This window comes from Hemicordylus capensis, chromosome 3, assembly GCF_027244095.1.
Source record: "Hemicordylus capensis ecotype Gifberg chromosome 3, rHemCap1.1.pri, whole genome shotgun sequence".
NCBI lineage: Eukaryota > Metazoa > Chordata > Lepidosauria > Squamata > Cordylidae > Hemicordylus > Hemicordylus capensis.
Genome location: NC_069659.1, coordinates 55914311 through 55924951, shown reverse-complemented (window position 1 = coordinate 55924951; position 10641 = coordinate 55914311). Strand labels below are relative to the sequence as shown.

Sequence of the window (10641 nt, the reverse complement as noted above, 5' to 3'; positions counted from 1 at the left end):
CATTTGTGATGCAGCGTGCATCCAGCCTGGCCACATCCAGAGATGGGTGCCTAGAGCTCCCATCTCCTGGGGGAATCTCCCAATGCATCATGCATGTTGCACAGTGCATTGTGGGATCCCCGGAGGCTGGGATGAGTTGACCCAGCCTCTGAAGCTGTCCATCTGGGAGCACGGTCCATGCTCCCAGAAACATACCATCGCTTGTCTGGAGGGAAGGTGAGTTGCACCAGTCTTCCCCCCACCCACCCACTGCCCACCCGCCCACTGCCCCGCCCAACCAGCCATGTGAATGACCTCTCCTTGTTGTTGTTAATGGGCCGGGTCTCACGATCAGTGAGACCCGGTTCCTAGCAGTGAGCGGGAAGAGCAGGCTAAGCCCACTCTCCCCACGCACGAGCGGGCAGGGAGCCCTGGGCGGCTGGCTCGGCCACCCACATGATGGCCAGCTCTAAGATGGAGCCGGCGGGGTCTGGGGAGCTTTGGGGCCACATGGCCCCCGTAAGCCCTAGTATGCCCTGCACAAGTGTGCAGGGCATACTGGGGAACCCCCGAGCTGGAAGGCTGCTTTTAAGCCTCCCGGCCTGGGGTCTACTCACAAGTAGCTGCACCGCGGAGCTGCACTGCAGCTACTCACAAGCAGATAGCCCGGGTTTGTGGAGCGCTCACTCCGCAAACTCAGGCTAAGGGGTGGGCTACAGGAGCGGGCTAGCTGCTCCAGAACCACCGGGCTCGGCTGCGAGCCCGGTGGTTCTGACGATCACAAAAATCAGGCTAGGATTTTCCTAGCCCAATTTTTGTGATCGTAAGAATAGCCCCACTGTGTGTAAACCACAAGATGGCTGCTGGGATCAGAAGGTCCTGTTGTCCTATGTATGATTGCTTAGTTTGTTAATAAACACCTCTGTTTTCATCTCTGCAGAAGTCAGTTTTGCTCAATGGCGAAGATTACAAGAACTGGAAGTTCAGTTACAGCAGGCACGGCTCCTTCATAATGGTATGTGTTGGAGGCTGTATAATCTCAACCTGCAAACTGAGAAAAGTGAAAAATACGCAGCACAAAAGTCATGCTTTGATCGTATTGCGGGGAAAGGCATTCAGAATTTAGAATGCAATACCTTTAGGGGTGTCCTTGACTAGACCTATTGAAAGGAATGGAAGTGCTTGGGCTCGGTTGATTGTGGTCATAGTGATTAAAAGACTCAGTCTTACAACACCACAATGTGCTGTGATGATGCACTGTGCCTATCTTTAGGTACAATGCAACAAATGTGAGGAATGTAGATATGCATAGTTACACCACAATCTCAGGAATGAGGAGTTTCTATTACTTTGAAATGGCTTTGACTTCTGTGTACTCCTATTTGCACTTCAAAAGTTACTGAAAATACAAGGATATGTTTAAACAAAGAGCATATATAAACCACATCATCTCATGATCTTTATTTCATGGACATGCAATGCCAGCATGTCAATATATTTATTTTCATTTAATTCAATCCTGCTAAATGCGGAGGTTCACTAAGTCAGTTCCTTGCTGGAAAGGCATTCTTATCTTGCCAGTGGAAAAAAAAGCATAGTTTTTAGCATTCCTCTCCTTTCACAGTACTCAAAAGTGAACTGCAAACAGTGGATCAAGTAGCTGGTATTTCGTAGAAATAAATCTTAAATTCTGTGGAATGAAAAAATGGGAAATGAATCCTGTAAGATGGATGAATTGCTTTAAATAGCGATGTAACTACACATATAACAGGGTTTATCTTACTGATGTTTTCAATTTTTTGTTTTGTTTATAGGGACAGGTGAATTATGATCTAGTTACAGCTTTCTCTTAACTTGCAGCATCAAACAGCTGAAAGAGATCAGAAGCTTAGTAAGTCCTAGATAAACTGTCCACTTGAACTAGGGCTGTAGCAAATAGTGCTTTCGGCAAAACCAAACAAATCACTAAAGACAAAAAATTACTAGCTTGATGAAACATTGTGTTGCTTCAGTGCTGTTTGGTGTCCTTTTAACCCCTTTACAGCTGTAAGTTCTCAGTGCTGTTTTCCTTTTTGCTTTCACTGGTTAACATCCTAATTAACCAAGCACATGAGTAATGAGGGACTATGGGGATGAGACTGCGGCAGGTGAGCAACTCACCAGTCCCTCTACATGCATGCTGTTGTACAAGTGGGCGAAATGTTCTGCCCATGCTCTGGAAGCAGGGAGGTTTCACCTGCTTAGATAACAGCATGCACATAGAGGGAATGGGGGAATTATGCAAGAGTCACCTCCCTGCAGTCCCTCATTATCCGTGTGCCTCCTTAATCATGGTATCAGCCACTGTTGGTGCTGTGTCTGCCCATATTCCTGCTTAATCCAGTTGGTTGTGATGACCCACATCATTTTGATTATGTCTTCCATGACATCACCAGATCACAGGCAGCATTTTGACATCATTTTGTCAAAATCCTGTGGGTCACCTCAGCTAATAGGATAAATTGCAGAGTTGACAAATGAGGGCTTTCTTAAAAGAAGAAGAAAGAAAATGGTGTTAAGAAGAACAGCATTGAAACAGCATTGAATCATGCAAAACAGAAGGTTTTTTCAATAGGTGTGTGCATTCATTTCATAATTAATAAAAACTTAAACAAACAGGGACCATTTGTTTCATTTTTCATTCATTACACAATGCATGCCAGGAAGCCTGAATGAGTTCCATCTCACTTTCATTTTCATTTGTTCAATTAGATAAGTTATGTTCAGTCACTATGAAATCTTGGGCTTTTTGCATACAGCATCTCCAAGTGTGCACCCACACAAGCCCTGCCCCCATGCCAACAACCCTGCCCCTCCTCTCACAAGTGCAGTATCCCTGGATTCCATAACATCCAAACAGGGCTATTTTTGTGATTTCTATTCATATTCTTTTCTGCTGTTTTTTTTAAAAAAGTACAATGAGTTATTTGCACCTATGGCAAAAGAGCTGAATTTGGCACCTGCCTTCTGGTGGTCATCATTTTTCTTTAATCCAGAATATCTAGACATTGCAATGTTGTGAAGCAATCTAGGGGAAATAAAGTGGTTAGCAATGAGGGCTGACATTCTTTGTGGCGGCTGCCATTTCTCCCCAGATTTCCTTTCTACAATTCAATGTCTTGGGTGTTCTGGTTAAAATAGTTGGAGGCTGACGGGTAAAAAGGCATTATAGCTGGGGATTCTGGGAGTTGTAGTCAACAATATCTGTGAATCCCTGTTAGAGAGAACACTGCTGGCAGCCCCTCAAATCAGCTCCACTGCCAGAGCTCAAACAACATTTATACATCTATACAACATTTGTATAGTTAGACTAGTCTTAGACTAGTGTAAGGTGAGAAAATATGTGCCTCTCAGTGGTTTGCACTGTTGCCTCCACACCAATGAAGGCATGAGGCAATATCAACGCACAAATGAATGTGGGTGAAGAGGCTACAACCCCGCTGTGGTAACTGCCAGTTTCTCTAGTCTTCACCCTTACTTTTCAAAACCTGTGAAAATTAGCACAAGATGTAACTTGTGAGGATTAAGATAGTGGCTTCCATAGGGAACCACCAATTGAAGTAAGAAGGGTACACGCTCCTTTCAAGCCACTGTAAAGCATGCCCATGCAGCTTGTGGAGGCAGGGCTGCTGTGTGCCTACTGAGAAAATGCAGTTCCAATGGTGCTCCCATTGGGAAAGATGGGAGTACCATTGGAACTGCATTTTCACAAGGCTTAGTAAACACATAGCAACCGCACTTCTTCAAGGTGCACAGGCATGATTTATAGGAAGAGCATGCTTCACAAAGATCATGCACCCCTCTCACTTTGATCAGCGGTTCCTTGTGCAATGTGGGAGCCAGACCACAGTATGGGCTGAGCTCTGAAGGCCTCACATTATTCTCCCTCCATGTGTTCTAAAATATTACCCAACTTTTTTTTTTAATGCTTTCCCTACAATGCACGGGTAATCGTGATCTTCAATACAGAAACTGAAAATTGATTTTTGACTCATTTTTAACTGTTTTGTATTTATTGTGGAACATCCAATAAAGTATTTACTGTAGCAAATAGTGCGGGGGGGGGGCTCCAAATGTCCCCCTGCCAGTGCCACAAGCCTCCATCTCACTTCATGCAGTGTTTGGTGCGGGACGGCCAAGGCAGCTGTCTGCCTGCCTCCCCCCGAGTCAGTGTGGCTGCTCCCGGCAACAAGGCAAGACCTTGGAGATGGGGCCTCCAAGGCAAGACCTTGGAGGTGGGGCCTTCAAGACCCATGGGGGGGGGGCTCCAAATATCTCCCTGCAGTGCCACAAGCGCCCAATCTCTCTTTGCATGGCAGGTGGGGGTGGGGCAGCTGAGGCAGCAGGCAGCTAGCTACCTGCCTGCCTGCCTCTCAGGCAGCACAATCGCTCCAAGCTGGGGCCTGTGTGTTGTGTGCAGATTCACTCCTCCATGTGATGAGAGGAAAGACTGAGATGAATAGCAGAGCAGAGCAGCAGCACACTGGCGAGAGGGAGAGTTGGCTGCCTGGAGGCTGCTGGCTTCATTGTTACTTCTGAACTGACTCTGACTGACTCAGGGGGAAGAGGGAAAGGTGAGGAGAAAGGGGTGGGCGGCATTTATTTATCGTTAAATTTATATACTGCTTTTCATTAAAACAATCCCAAGGCAGTTTACAGCAAAAATTTAAAAACATTGCATTGTTACTATTGACTCACAAGAAGGGAGATGAAGATAAAAAAACAACAACTTGTATTTTTAAATGTAAACATTGCAGTAGAGATAACAAGTATCATGCATGTGAATTGAAAAAAATGAAAAAAGAAGGGAAGATGAGAAAGGAGTAGTTAAAGGGGATGGGGTGGGGGCTGGTGGAAGCAAGTTATGAAATGGTGAATGGAGGAGAAGGATGGAGGAAAAGTAGGATGAAGATGGAACTAGCAAGTAAAGAGGAAGCCAACTAGGCACAACAAAAAATGGGGGAAAGGGAGGACACAGAGGCAGTAGTCCAGTGCAGTGGGGATGTTAAACATTGAGATTTTGCAGGCTGAGTAATCAATTTGATAAAGGGCAAACGCTGCTGAATAAATGATTTTTTAAAAAAAGACTTGCATCAAAATAAGACTGTGCAAATCAGTTGATGAGGATTTTTTTTAAGTGGCCTTTCTTCTCCTGCAGTTCCCTCTAGTTTTTAGTTCCCTCTCCCCATCTCAATCTGTGCAGAAATGAGTTTTGTTCTGGGTCGAAGTATCAAGGCAGTGTGCATGCACATTCATTCAGAGTGGGACCTTCCTGATTCAACCTGGGCAGGATCAAATAAAATCAATTTTATTACAGTCCATGACCAGCATAAGACAGTACAGTAAAGCAACATCAAAAAGTAATTTTTTAAAAAGCATGGTCAAAATTAAAATCAACATTAGATTTGCATTAATATTGCTATAGACTACAATTACTTTAATCCCAGTAGAGATAGTTTAGACCACACAGCCCTTTCCCAAGAAGATAAAAAACTGTCTTGTAGAGTCAAAGTGGCCAGGCCTTGGGGGATGAAGGATAATTTAAGCCAACCACACTCTGGCCTCAACCTTGATCATGCCCATTTCCAAATGTAGGATAGCATTTGAGATACAATGGGGAATCTGGAGGACCGCTCTTAGAAATTTGGACTGCACCCACTCCAAAGGGACAAGATTGGAGGAGGGGGGACCAGATTGGGTCCTATAAAGAAGTTGCACCAGCATCTTGACCTCAAATAGTTTAAGCATGGCAGGTATGTACTGGCCTCCTCTAGACCATAGAGATCTTAGTATGGTGTTGGAAGTCTTATGGGCAGAGAGGGTGACATGGTCGCAGTGGGCCTTTCTTGAGCTGGAGGCATATAGGACCACTCCTAGGTATTTAAAACAGGTGACCTGCTCAATCTTGTGGCCAGGCTCAATACTCTAGGGCCAGGTCTTTGGTCTTCTGGAGAAGGTCATAACTTTGTTTTTTTATAGTTGATTCCAGTCACTTTTACAATACTGAGCTAGGGCCATCAATACTCTTCTGATGCCAATCAGTGTTCTTGAGAGAATTGCAGCATCATTGGCATATAGCAGGGAAGAGATACTTCCATCCTCCACCTTGGGGTGGGGTGGGGTGAAAATCTGGACTACTAAGGTGTCTCACCATGTCATTGATGAAAAAAATTGAAAAGGAGCATGGCCAGGATGCATCCTTGTTTAACTCCCTTCACTGTTGGAACAGGATATGTGAGGTGCCCTTGTATATTGGGCCTTACCTTGAGGGTCGTGTCAGCATGAAGGATATGGATCAGATAGAGAAGGTGGCGGTCGATCAAGGAGGCCAATTTCTGAGACTTATCTTAACTGGGGAATTTATTATGATTGGGGTTAAATGCTGTGACTGGAGTGTTGTAAATCTCACCAGATAAAAGACTTCTCATTGGTTTTTGTACAAAGATTCTCTTTACAACAATGCCGTAAATCATGAGACCCTGCCTCTGTCTCATCAGCAAGAGTTGAGATGGCATGAAAGCTGTTTTAAAGGATAAAAATAGTTGTTTGCTGTCTGATTGGCTTGGCAGAAAATAAAAGTCCTCCAGCTCTATTCTTCCAATTTGGAACTTTAAAAGTTCTGATAGGGAGGCCAGAATAGTTCTTTTCATGATCATAATTGGGAATCTTTCAGAGGGAATTCAATGAGCACTTCGTGGATCTGCAAAATTCTCTGCACCTTTGGATCATTGTTGATTCCCAAAGGTTTAGAGAATGTCACATGTATGGGGAATGAATGAGATGCAAGGGGAGGAGCTGGCTATTGATGTCAGCTGTACTTTTAACCCCTTGTTGGTTTGTAGCAGTGCATTGATCAAAAGCCTGTCTTAAATCATCTATTTTTCCTCCAATTCCATTTAATCAGCCCAAAATTATGATCAAAGACTCTGCTGAGATTAGACAGGCATCGCAGTTGAGGTCAAGATAAGATACGTGGCCGGAAGCTATTAGGCCACTGCCCCTTGCTCTGAAGATCCCCCCTGCTCGACCCTCTGATGAGATAGTTTTGGAGTGTTTTGATTTAAATCTGAGATGTCAGCTTGAATGAAGCAGCCCCTTGGGTGCGGGGGAGGGATAATCTGTGGCAAAGGCCATGAATCTATTCTTGGTACTCACAGTAAACATGTCTCCCATTGCTGCTTCTGTGTGAGGGGGACAGTTATCTACCCACAGCTGCTGCTGCTTCTTTCCTGCATGCCGCCCATTATCATCAGGAGGGCTTTTGCTGGTGGAGCTCTTGCAAGATCATTTTATCCCCCTGGAGGAGTCAGGCCCTTGAAAGCCCCGAGCCATTTTTGGAAGGGCAGTATAAAAATTGAATAAATAAATAAATAAATAAATAATGCCCAGGGAGGGAGAAAGGTCAGGCGGAGGCAGGAGCCTGAGAGTTGAGCTGCTAGCCAGTCACCATCTTGGCTCCTCCCCACTGGGTGGGATTTTAAATTAGCTGAGCAGAAATTTTAAAAAACGTGTGTCCTCCTCCCCTTTAAATGCTTGCTTACTATCAAATCCTAAGAAACTGGGATGACTCCATTTATGCCATTCTGTTGTCTGTTTTGAAATCAAAGGAGTGGATAAATATTGTCTAAACCCATTGTTTTCCTGGATACCATGGACAGCCAGGAAAACAAACAAATCTATTATAGGAAAAAAAATCAATCCAGAATTTTCACTTGAGGCACAAATGACCAGGCTCAAACTCTCATACTTTGGACACATTATGTGAAAACCCAGCTCCCTTGAGAAGTCCATAATGCTAGGAAAGAGAAGAAGAGGATGACCAGCAGCAAGGTGGATGGACTCAATTATGACATCAATGAATTCACCACTCAGAGACCTTAAAGGCCAAGTTGAAGACAAATCATTCTGGAGAGAATCTATGTGGTCGCTAAGAGTCGAAACTGATTTGATGGCACTTAATCAATCAATCGCCTATACTGATTGCTAGTAGGTATTTGGCTCTCTGCTTGGCATAAATGGCATTCAGTGGGATCAATTTATTTGAGTCATGTGGCTAAAAGTCAGCATAAATATGAATATGTTGTTTCCACATGTATACATGTATTTTGTCATAACACTTGTATCCTGCCCTTCCTTTATTGGGCTCAGGGTACTGTGTGTATGATTCTTTCTTCCTACTTTTATTCTTCCTACAGTCCTGTGAGGTGGTTTAGGATGAGAGCGAGTACCTAGTTTAAGCATCCTGGCTGCAAGGATTTGAACCCAATACTCACCCAACATTCTAACTAGGAAACCACACTGGCTTTAAACTGTGTGGGATACTGAGTACAGGAGACAAAGGAGATTGAACTCCTCATTTTAGCTATGAAACAAGTAGACGAGTAGCTAAACATTATTAAGATTGGCTTGCATAAACTAAAAAAAACCAACCCTGTACAGTAGTGACTCTTCATAGGGGCACCTATGGAACCTTACATACTCTTACTCCATAGTAAACCTTTGTTCAATGGGATGAACTCAAGAGATTTTGTGTTCAAGACTGAATCTGTTTCCCATCAGTTGGTTGAGATATACTTGCAAATGTGAAGTGTAGAAAAGGAAACAAAACCTGTAAAATACAGTTTTTGTTTCTTTCATATTTGTGATAACAGTGTGTGTGTTTGTGCATGTGCACTTGTATCTATAGTGGCACACAACATGTGCACATATTGCCTTGATACTGCTGCCCAGAACAAAACTCATTCTTGCAAATTCAGTTGCTTAAATATTGGATCCTTTAGAGACAGAGGGGGCAGTGGAAAAAGAGAGATGTGGGATAGGAATATGTTGTTACATGTTGAAATGTTTCTGCTAATGCATATTTCCATAAATAAACTTTTTATATTATTACATTCTTGAGAGTTGAGTTACTGTTTGTGCCCTCAAGGACCCATGGCTTAGAAATACTGCGTGAGTCACGGTGTGTGTGTGTGTGTGTGTGCGTTTGTGTAGTGGATGATGCTTAACTTGCAGCAGGGGGCAGGCTCCATGCTTAACTTGTGGAGGGCGGGGGCCCTCCAGAGGTGGGGGCTCCAAAGGCCTTTAGGTCCAGGCTCCAAAATTACCTGATTTTAGAATATCCATTTGAACTGAATTCTTATATTTGAAATTTCTTGTTCACATTTAATCAATAGGACATTTGGGGGGAGGGGGCTCCCACCCCAAACTGACACTCAAAAAACCACCAAAGACTTGTAATTAAATCTGCCCCATTTAATTCAATGGGGCCTGAAAATGTTTAACTTCAAGATTGAGCATGCCCTATAATAAAATACAGAACTCAGTTACAAAATTAATGAATTGTTTTTATTCATTCAATGCCATATTCTTGTCTTTGCTGTATAAATTATATATAATTTTATTTTTAAAATGCAATAATGGTTTTGTGTGTGTAGCTAAAATGCTTGTTAAAATAAGAAGTGCATTCCCATTGCAAATATATATTTTAATATATAGAAAAAATTCTATTTTAAAGCAATAACTATTGTAACTAGTATACTGTATTGTATATCCATCTGTAAATGCATCTGTATATGCATCTTTCTTACATGATGGATATGTAAAGCAATTGGTAATCACATGATTTATCATTTTGGAACAAAAATACGTATATAGCTCATGGCATCCAGTTGGAAGAGAGCAATGTTTAGCCCAGTAAAAGGACTGGATGTGAGTTCTAGAGCCACTGGCAGCACAAGCTCTATTCAACCTCAGAAGCACAGGGACTAGAATCAGAGATTGCTCAGCTCCCTGGTTGCAAATGGCTCATAGAGCCATGAGGCAGGGACCTTAACACACTAGATACACATTACTGAATGATTACCTTATATCAGGAAGATGCTGCAGGATAAAGATAAGCCAGTATGTCCTGTGCATATTCAGTTTGTAGCTCCAATGTGTAATCCAAGCAGCCTAGCTTCATTGCCTAAAATGACATGATCATTTGGTCAGGCTTGAGAAATGTTCAACACACTGGAAGTCTCTCCTGGGAGAGAGTGAGATGATTATTCCGCACACAGTTTACATAATTTATATAACATTTGCATGAACATGGTGTATGGCTAGCTATTGATGTGAGAAATTTTAACCAGCAGAATCTTCCTACTGGTTGCTGCAATTAGTAAGTTAAGCAGAGAACTTGTATTAGTTGCCTTCTAGTTACCGATCCTCTTACCTCAGTTCATGAGCAATAAAAATGAGTACTAAAAACTTAAAACCGGATCCAGTCAGTTCCTCACGTACACTGGCTGACATATTATGCTACATTCTATCTCCTTGTAACAAAGCATGCATGCAGTTGCACAAGAGCACACTTTCACAAATGCAAGAACTGTGCAAATGCAGTAATGTGCCATCCATCACAAAACTGCATGTGTGCAATTTTGGCATTTTGTATAACTGCATTCTTGCGCAACTGCATGCATGTTCTGCTTCAAGGGACAGAATATATCACAGTATGTTACCCATAGTTTGGCACAGTGCTACTGTTAGTATTGTTTACACTTTTAGCAGCAAAGAGTTGTGTCCATCATGCACAGTTCTTTGCTCCTGGTACAGGTGTCATTGTTAGGGTGGGGTGTGTTT

General features: G+C 43.0%; 1 long non-coding RNA gene across 1 annotated transcript in view; it reads right to left on the bottom strand.

Moving 5' to 3' along the window:
- Positions 1-1504: 1504 nt before the first annotated feature.
- Positions 1505-10641, bottom strand: part of LOC128349362 (uncharacterized) — a 75261-nt gene continuing 66124 nt past the window's right edge. Inside the window, exons 2-3 of the long non-coding RNA XR_008318773.1 lie at positions 9881-9982; positions 1505-1669 (exon numbers count right to left, since the gene is read on the bottom strand). This is a non-coding gene — a long non-coding RNA (uncharacterized LOC128349362). The remainder of the gene's footprint in view (positions 1670-9880; positions 9983-10641) is intronic.